Source organism: Triticum urartu, chromosome 3A (assembly GCF_056163025.1).
Source record: "Triticum urartu cultivar PI428250 chromosome 3A, HENAU_Tu73, whole genome shotgun sequence".
NCBI lineage: Eukaryota > Viridiplantae > Streptophyta > Magnoliopsida > Poales > Poaceae > Triticum > Triticum urartu.
The window spans coordinates 415,733,763-415,743,648 of NC_141875.1; positions in this window are offsets into that span (position 1 = coordinate 415,733,763).

Below are 9,886 nucleotides of genomic sequence, written 5' to 3' on the forward strand. Positions count from 1 at the left end.
CTCGGTTCGCGTGCCGTGAACAGTAAACCCTAGATTCGAAGGTTGTTTTTCTTCTAAGTCCCGAAATTCCAGATCCAAGTGCTCTTGTTCATGGTCTCGTAACTTTGCATCCGTAGCTCCGATTTGGGCATATAGCATATCAAAATGTTCATCTCAGAGAGTACCTCATTTCATTACATTGCATCATTTTCATTTGAGTTCATCTTGATGCCCAAAATGCTATTAGAAGAGGGCTACTTGAGATAATTGTCAGATCTGCTGCTCCATTTAGCTTTTTGTCTTTTTTGCCATGATTAATGTGTGCATGATATGCCCTGATGTTCTACATATGTTTTGTTAAGGGTTTTTTCATCTTTCCAGAGGTGCAACCTATGTATTTTTGTGATGTGTGTGGTGACTAGCACGACCTTGCAAAGTGGTGCACTTGTTAATTCTGTTTTCAGGGACTTAGCAATTCCACTAAGTCCTTGAGCTGTTTATCTCATATGCTCATATGTTCTTGTTGTTTCCTAGTGATCCGTGCCTCTTTTGAGGATGATCAGTAAGGATGTTTTGTTAATATTGTAATGCTCTATCCATCCATGACTTTGTTTGCAATTATGGAGTACCCTAGCTTGAGTCAATCGAGCTCTACTTTTGCTACTTTGTGAATCTGGGCAGATTGTCAACTTGTTTGCAATTTTGCCGATGATGTTGTAGTTGATCCGTGCATGCTATGTTATTGTTCTTGCCATGTCTAGCTTGCATTTTGTGCATTCTTGATGTGTGTATGCTTAGCTTGTCATGACTTGCACCGTAGTGAGTGCATCGAGCTCGTAAACATGCCTACTTGAGTTATGTTTCAGCATGTGCCAGTTTTCACAAAGTCTGAGAACTGATTATGTTTTTGCTTTGTTCACATGCTTGCAATTGTATTTTCTGATCCCTTTTGGCTCAAGGTCACTAAGGGACTTTTGTTAAGCTCTTTGAGTAGCTCCATGCCATGCTTTACTTTGTCATGTTCAGATCCTGTAGCATGTAGTTTTGTTGCTCCGAAGAGTGCTACCTGATCTGAAATTCCAGACAAGTGTTAATTTCACTAAGTCTGAGATCTGTTTGCCATATGCATTTTTGCCATGCTTGTTTGAACCTGTTAATGGATGATTTGGCCGTAGCTTAGTGCTAGACTTTTGTTAAGCATCTTGATTGCATCTCTGCCATGTATTTTTTTATCATGTTTGGGTGTTGTAGCATGTTCATTTCGTTGCATTTAGATGGCTACTTGCTGTAAATCGCAGACTGGTGTCATATTTGAATTGCTTGCCATTTCCAAACCGTAACTCCGATTCCGGCGTTCTTTATATCGTTTTCAAGCGATTTCATCTCATCTTTCCAGTGGCACACTTGTATTTCCAAGTTAAGGCCAGATTCTTGCTTTTCCTGTCATATCTTGCATTTTGCATCCCGCATCGCATCCAGCATAGCATATCATCTTTGCATCATCTTGTTTGATCCTTGCACGTGGTTGATTGTGTCCTTGTTGCTTGTTTGTCTTGTTTGGGTAGAGCCGGGAGACGAGTTCACTAACGAGGAGTCCATTAAGTTTGCTTTTGAGGATCCAGTTAACTTTGACAACTGTGCAGGCAAGATGATCATACCCTCGAAATCACTACTATCTTTGCTATGCTAGTTTGCTTGCTCTTTTGCTATGCCAATGCTACGATGCCTACCACTTGCTTTCAAGTCTCCCAAATTTCCATGTCAAACCTCTAACCCACCATGTCCTAGCAAACCGTTGATTGGCCATGTTACCGCTTTGCTCAGCCCCCTCTTATAGCGTTGCTAGTTGCAGGTGAAGATTGGAGGCCGTTCCTTGTTGGAACATTTATTTACTTGTTGGGATATCATTATATTGCTATGTTATCTTAATGCATCTATATACTTGGTAAAGGGTGGAAGGCTCGGCCTCTCGCCTAGTGTTTTGTTCCAGTCTTGCCGCCCTAGTTTCCGTCATATCGGTGTTATGTTCCCGGATTTTGCGTTCCTTACGCGATTGGGTTATAATGGGAACCCCTTGATAGTTCGCCTTGATTAAAGCTTTTCCAACAATGCCACACCTTGGTTTTACCATTTGCCTCCTAGCCTCTTTTTCCCTTGGATTTCCGGTGCCCGAGGGTCATCTTATTTAACCCCCCCGGGCCAGTGCTCCTCTGAGTGTTGGTCCAAACTGTCAGCCGCCGGTGGCTACCAGGGGCAACTCTGGGCTGGCCTACCGGAAGTTTAGACAATCTGAGTGTGCCCTGAGAAAGAGATATGTGCAGCTCCTATCGGGATTTGTCGGCACATTCGGGCGGTGTTGCTGGTCTTGTTTTAACCTGTCGAAGTGTCTTGAAGAACCGAGATACCGAGTCTGATCGGAACGTCTTGGGAGGAGGTCTATTCCTTCGTTGACCGTGAGAGCTTGTCATGGGCTAAGTTGGGACTCCCCTGCAGGGATTTGAACTTTCGAAAGCCGTGCCCGCGGTTATGGGCAGATGGGAATTTGTTAATGTCCGGTTGTAGATAACTTGAACCTTAACTTAATTAAAATGAATCAACTGAGTGTGTTACCGTGATGGTCTCTTCTCGGCAGAGTCCGGGAAGTGGACAAGGTGTTGGAGTAATGGTTGCGCAGGTTGCTCTCTAGTTTCTCGCTCGCGCTTTGCCTCCTCTTCTCGCTCTCTTTTGCGAATAAGTTAGCCACCATATTTTGCTAGTCGCTTGTTGCAGCTCCACATATTTTACCTTGCCTCACCTATAAGCTTAAATAGTCTTGATCGCGAGGGTGCGAGATTGCTGAGTCCCTGTGGCTCACAGATTACTATTACACCAGATGCAGGGCCTGATGATTCCGCTCCAGGAGATGCGCTTGAGCTCAAGTGGGAGTTCGACGAAGACTCTCAACGTTACTATGTTTCCTTTCCTGATGATCAGTAGTGGTGCCCAGTTGGGGGTGATCGGGACCGTGTCGCTTGTTGGGTTCTCTTTTATTTTGGCGCCGTAGTCGGGCCATGAGTGTTTGGATGATGTAATGTTATTTATGTACTTGATTGATGTGGCGAGTGTAAGCCAACTATGTTATCTCCCCTTTTATTATCTATATTACATGGGATGTTGTGAAGATTGCCTAACTTGCGACATATGCCTTCAATGCGATTATGCCTCTAAGTCGTGCCCCAACACGTGGGAGATATAGTCGCATCGAGGGTGTTACAAGTTGGTATCAGAGCCTTCCCCGACCTTAGGATCCCCATTGCTTGATCGTTCTTAGCAGCCGAGTTGTGTCTAGAAAAATGTTTTGAGTCTACTATATCGGAGAGTTTAGGAATTCTTTTTACTTCCCAGTCTCCTCATCGCTCTGGTAAGGCATCCTGACGTAGAGTTTTGACTCTTCTCTTCTCAAATTTCACTAAATTTTTTTTTAGGATTACGCGGGTATCTTGGAATCGTTCCGATGGTTTTATGATGAGAACATTGTCTTGGTGCCTCCTGTCAGGGGTTTTGTGGAAGTGTCCTGGGGAGTTGAGCTCTGAGGTGTTGTCATCATAACTTGATCATTGCAGTTCTGGAATACTTGAGTTTAGTACGCCGACATCGAAAATCTCTTTTATGCAGTTCGTTGGTGAGATAACCTCGACGCCACCCAGTACTGGGGCGGGAGTTCGGGAGTATCGCCATAACTTGTATAACGGATGCTTTTTGAAGGTTGAGGTAGACGATTTCCGAAGGTTTCTTGGTTATGTGTTGAAGGATGGATACAGCTGGATGTAGGATTTGCTAGTTTGGGTGAGATATTATGCTTCCCTTGTATCCCCAACACCTGATTGCATAACCGGAAAGGTTCGGGAGTTTCATAGGTGGGAATTCTACTAGCTCTAGTTCTTCTTCCACGGATATTGGTTTGAGATTGGGATTTCTTACCGATTATTCGTTCTTGATCCGTACCTTGTTGATTTATTTCTCTACCTTAATTCTAAGTGGCTTCTCAATTTATGGATTTGTGACCATTTCAAGAGGAATGCATTCGTTCATTTTGTTCGGATGTGAAGACTATATGTTGCAATTTTCATTCCGTTGGATTTAGCTTCAATATTTATTTGTCAATGTGCTAATGGTGGTCAACCTCTTCAGGATGGCTCCTCCAACGCGCACGACTCCGAATCCTAATCCGACACCACCTCCACCTCCTCCGGAGGCATGGCAAGCTGTGATGGCCACAACCAATGCAAACACATAGTTGATCATGCAAATTCTTCAAGAGCGCAATCAAGGCAACCAAGGGAATCAAGGCAACAATCAGAATCACTTTGCTACACTCAACCAATTCCTTGCTAATGGGCCAAAGACTTTCAGCAATTGTGTTGAGGCAACCGATGCTGACGATTGGCTTGTGGATCTGTGCAAGCATTTCGAGTGCAGTAACGTCAGGCCTGAGGACTTTGTTAAGTTCGCTTCCTTCCAACTCAAAGATCAAGCTGCAGAATGGTTCCAGCAGTACAAGGATTCCAGAGGTGGACGTGTTATCATTTGGGATGATTTCCATCGAGATTTTCGAGCTCATCATATCCCTCAGAGTGTGGTTGAAAGCAAGCGCGAGGAATTCCGCAACCTGAAGCAAGGCTCTTTGTCTGTCTATGACTACAACAAGTTGTTCCAGAAGCTCGCCCGCTTTGCCAAGCAGGACGTACCTGATGAGAAGAGCATGATATACCAGTTCAGGGGTGGTCTCAGAGAAGAAATTCAGCTAGCTCTTGTTCTCTTTGAGCCCTTGAGATACGATGAGTTCTACAACATGGCATTGAAGCAAGAGGCTGCTCAGTTGAGGTGTGATGCTTCCAAGAAGCGAGTCAGAGATGTTACTCCTTCTTCCTCTACTCAAGTGGCCAAGCAGCAGAAGTATTGGCTTCCTCCTCCTCCGTTCCGTCAGCCGTATCATCAGAAGAGCAAAGGTGGCAGTGGATCTTCCCACCTGCCCAACCCTGGCTTTCAGAACAAGACTTCGTCTCAAGCTCCAAGATCGAGTGCTCCGTATCACCGTCCGCTTTCAGAGGTCACGTGCAACAAGTGCCAACAGAAGGGTCACTATGCCAACAAGTGTTTCAACCAGAGGCGTCTTCCTCCTCCTCCTGTCAGATCGACAAGTACAGCTGTGGTCAAGCATAACCCCAAGTACGCCAAGGTCAATATGGTGAATGCAGCTCAGGCAGAGGATTCATCAGATGTCATCATGGGTAACCTTCCTATTAACGATGTTCCTGCAAAAGTTCTTTTCGACACTGGTGCATCGCATTGCTTTATCTTGAGACCTTTTGCATCTAAGCATGGGTGGTTTTCTCAAGTTATGCATAAGCCATTAGCAGTTGTCTCTCCGGGTAAATGTTTGCTCACTAACTACGAGGTTCCGGATATTTCTATCTCGATGGGTGATTTCAAGTTTCTGGCTTCTCCAATGATCCTTGGTAACTCGGATATTGATCTTATTCTCGGAATGGATTGGCTTTCTAAGCACAAGGCACATCTTGATTGTGCAGCCAGGCAGATTCAATTGACTCATTCGTCTGAGGATGTAATTGTCTTTGCTGCTCGGGACAATACCATCCGTCTGTTTTCTCTCAGTGAGAAGAGTGAACTCGATGCCATCTCACAAATTCCAGTCGTTTGCGAATATCAAGACATCTTTCCAGAAGAGCTTCCAGGAATGCCTCCGCACCGGCCAGTTGAATTCGTTATTGATCTTGAGCCTGGCACGGAACCTGTGTGCAAGCGCCCTTACAAGCTCGGACCTGAAGAGTTGAAGGAGCTGAAGAAGCAACTCGATATTCAAGAGAAAATGGGTCTCATCCGGCCTAGTTCTTCTCCGTGGGGTTGTGGTGTTCTTTTTGTGAAGAAGAAGGATGGAACGAACCGACTTTGTGTTGATTACCGTCCATTGAACAAGAAGACCATCAAGAACAAATACCCACTTCCCAACATCAACGAGCTGTTCGAACAACTCAAAGGTGCCCAAGTATTCTCCAAGCTTGATCTCCATATGGGTTATCATCAGATTCGAATTCGTGAGCAAGATATTCCCAAGACGGCTTTCAGGACAAGCTTTGGTTCATATGAATACACTGTCATATCTTTTGGCCTCGTCAACGCTCCTCCGACGTTCTCTCGCATGATGAACTTCATCTTCAACGCCTACACCAATGACTTTGTTTTGGTCTATCTCGACGACATTCTGGTTTTCTCGAAGAACAAGGAAGATCATGCCAAGCATTTGCGTTTGGTGCTTTATAAGCTCAGAGAACATCATTTCTACGCCAAGTTCTCCAAGGTAGGAGAGACTTGAAGTGGGAGGATTGTCTTCCTTATGCTGAATTCTCCTACAACAACAGTTTTCAAGCAAGTTCGGGCAAGGCCCCATTTGAAATTATGTATGGCAGGAAGTGCCGTACCCCTCTCAACTGGTCTGAAACCGGTGAACGTCAGCTTTTGGGTAATGACTTAATCACAGAGGCAGAGGAAATGTGCAAAGTCATTCGTGATAACCTCAAAGCAGCCCAATCCCGTCAGAAGAGCTACTATGATAATAAGCACCGTGATTTGGCTTTCGAGATCGGGGATCATGTTTACCTCCGCGTCTCTCCTATGAAAGGTACTCGTCGCTTCGGTATCAAAGGAAAGCTTGCCCCTAGATACGTGGGACCTTTCAAGATTGTCAGCAAGAGAGGCGACCTCGCCTATCAACTCGAGCTTCCTTCAAACTTTGCAAATGTTCATGACGTGTTCCATGTCTCTCAGCTTCGAAAATGCTTCAAGACTCCTGACCGCACCGTCAACTTCGAGGACATTGAGCTCCAAGAAGATCTCTCTTACCGTGAGCACCCAGTTGCTATTCTTGAAGAGACTGAACGCAAGACTCGAAACAAGTCAATCAAATTTCTCAAAGTCAAGTGGTCACACCATTCTGACCGTGAAGCTACCTGGGAACGAGAGGATCACCTCCATTCTGAGTACCCGGCGTTCTTTCAGTCTTAGATCTCGGGACGAGATCCTTTCGTAGTGGTGGAGTGTTGTAACACCCCGGATGTAACTTTCCCAATTTGTACTCCAACTCTTGCCGTTTCCGGCGTTAAGTTATTTTATTTTCTCGGGTTCGGGTCTTCGTCTCCAAGTGTGTTTTATCGTTGTCATGCATCTCATATCATGTCATCATGTGCATTGCATTTGCATACGTGTTCATCTCATGCATTCGAGCATTTTCCCCGTTGTCCGTTTTGCATTCCGGCGCTTCGTTCTCCTCCAGTGGTCATTTCTACCTCTCTTTCATGTGTGGGGATTAAACATTTCCGGATTGGACCGAGACTTTCCAAGCGGCCTTGGTTTACTATCGGTAGACCGCCTGTCAAGTTTCGTATCATTTGGACTTCGTTTGATACTCCAACGGTTAACCGAGGGACCGAAAAGGCCTCGTGTGTGTTGCAGCCCAACACCCCTCCAATTTGGCCCAAAACCCACCTAAACCTGCTCCATCATCTAAAGCGTTCGATCACGATCGCGTGGCCGCAAACCGCACCTTATTTGGACTCTCCTAGCTCCTTCTACCTCTATTTAAAGTCCCCTCCCGAAATTCGCGGATCTTCCCCTTCCTCTAACCCTAAGAATCCGCCCCGCGCCGCGCCGGACACGTCCGTGCCGGCCGGACACCGTTCGCTGCCCGCCCGCACCAGTGGCAAGCTGCCATGTGGCGCGCCGCCGCCGAGGCCCGCGAGGCCCAGCCGGGGCCCCCGCGGCCCGTAGCCGCCTCTCCGCCGCCCGCCTCCTCGCCCCCGACGCCATCGCGGCAAGCCGCCGCCCGCTGCCTCCTCCTCCAGCCCGGCGCCGCCGCCCGCCTTCTCCGGCAGCCCAGAGCTCGCCGCGCCGCCGCGGGACTCCGCCGACCGGAGCCAAGCCCGGCGCCGCAAGCCGCCGTCCCTCCGCCACCACCGCACCACGCCGCCCCGGCGTCCTCCTCTCCTCCGGCCGGCGTGCCGCGTCAAGTCCTGCAAGGCTCCGGTGAGCTCGGATCCCACCTCGGTTCGCGTGCCGTGAATAGTAAACCCTAGATCCGGAGGTTGTTTTTCTTCTAAGTCCCGAAATTCCAGATCCAAGTGCTCTTGTTCATGGCCTCGTAACTTTGCATCCGTAGCTCCGATTTGGGCATATAGCATATCAAAATGTTCATCTCAGAGAGTACCTCATTTCATTCCATTGCATCATTTTGATTTGAGTTCATCTTGATGTCCAAAATGCTGTTAGAAGAGGGCTACTTGAGATAATTGTCAGATCTGCTGCTCCATTTAGCTTTTTGTCTTTTTTTGCCATGATTAATGTGTGCATGATATGCCCTGATGTTCTACATATGTTTTGTTAAGGGTTTTGTCATCTTTCCAGAGGTGCAATCCATGTATTTTTGTGATGTGTGTGGTGACTAGCACGAGCTTGCAAAGTGGTGCACTTGTTAATTCTGTTTTCAGGGACTTAGCAATTCCACTAAGTCCTTGAGCTGTTTATCTCATATGCTCATATGTTCTTGTTGTTTCCTAGTGATCCGTGCCTCTTTTGAGGATGATCAGTAAGGATGTTTTGTTAATATTGTAATGCTCTATCCATCCATGTCTTTGTTTGCAATTATGGAGTACCCTAGCTTGAGTCAATCGAGTTCTACTTTTGCTACTTTGTGAATCTGGGCAGATTGTCAACTTGTTTGCAATTTTGCCGATGATGTTGTAGTTGATCCGTGCATGCTATGTTATTGTTCTTGCCATGTCTAGCTTGCATTTTGTGCATTCTTGATGGGTGTATGCTTAGCTTGTCATGACTTGCATCGTAGTGAGTGCATCGAGCTCGTAAACATGCCTACTTGAGTTATGTTTCAGCATGTGCCAGTTTTCACAAAGTCTGAGAACTGATTATGTTTTTGCTTTGTTCACATGCTTGCAATTGTATTTTCTAATCCCTTTTGGCTCAAGGTCACTAAGGGACTTTTGTTAAGCTCTTTGAGTAGATCCATGCCATGCTTTACTTTGTCATGTTCAGATCCTGTAGCATGTAGTTTTGTTGCTCCGAAGAGTGCTACCTGATCTGAAATTCCAGACAAGTGTTAATTTCACTAAGTCTGAGATCTGTTTGCCATATGCATTTTTGCCATGCTTGTTTGAACCTGTTAATGGATGATTTGGCCGTAGCTCAGTGCTAGACTTTTGTTAAGCATCTTGGTTGCATCTCTGCCATGTGTTTTGTTATCATGTTTGGGTGCTGTAGCATGTTCATTTTGTTGCATTTAGATGGCTACTTGCTGTAAATCGCATACCGGTGTCATTTGAATTGCTTGCCATTTCCAAACCGTAACTCCGATTCCGGCGTTCTTTATCTCGTTTTCAAGCGATTTCATCTCATCTTTCCAGTGGCACACTTGGATTTCCATGTTAAGGCCAGGTTCTTGCTTTTCCTGTCATATCTTGCATTTTGCATCCCGCATCGCATCCCGCATAGCATATCATCTTTGCATCATCTTGTTTGATCCTTGCACATGGTTGATTGTGTCCTTGTTGCTTATTTGTCTTGTTTGGGTAGAGCCAGGAGACGAGTTCGCTAACGAGGAGCCCGTTGAGTTTGCTTTCGAGGATCCAGTTAACTCTGACAACTGTGCAGGCAAGATGATCATACCCTCGAAATCACTACTATCTTTGCTATGCTAGTTTGCTCACTCTTTTGCTATGCCAATGCTACGATGCCTACCACTTGCTTTCAAGCCTCCCAAATTGCCATGTCAAACCTCTAACCCACCATGTCCTAGCAAACCGTTGATTGGCTATGTTACCGCTTTGCTCAGCCCCCTCTT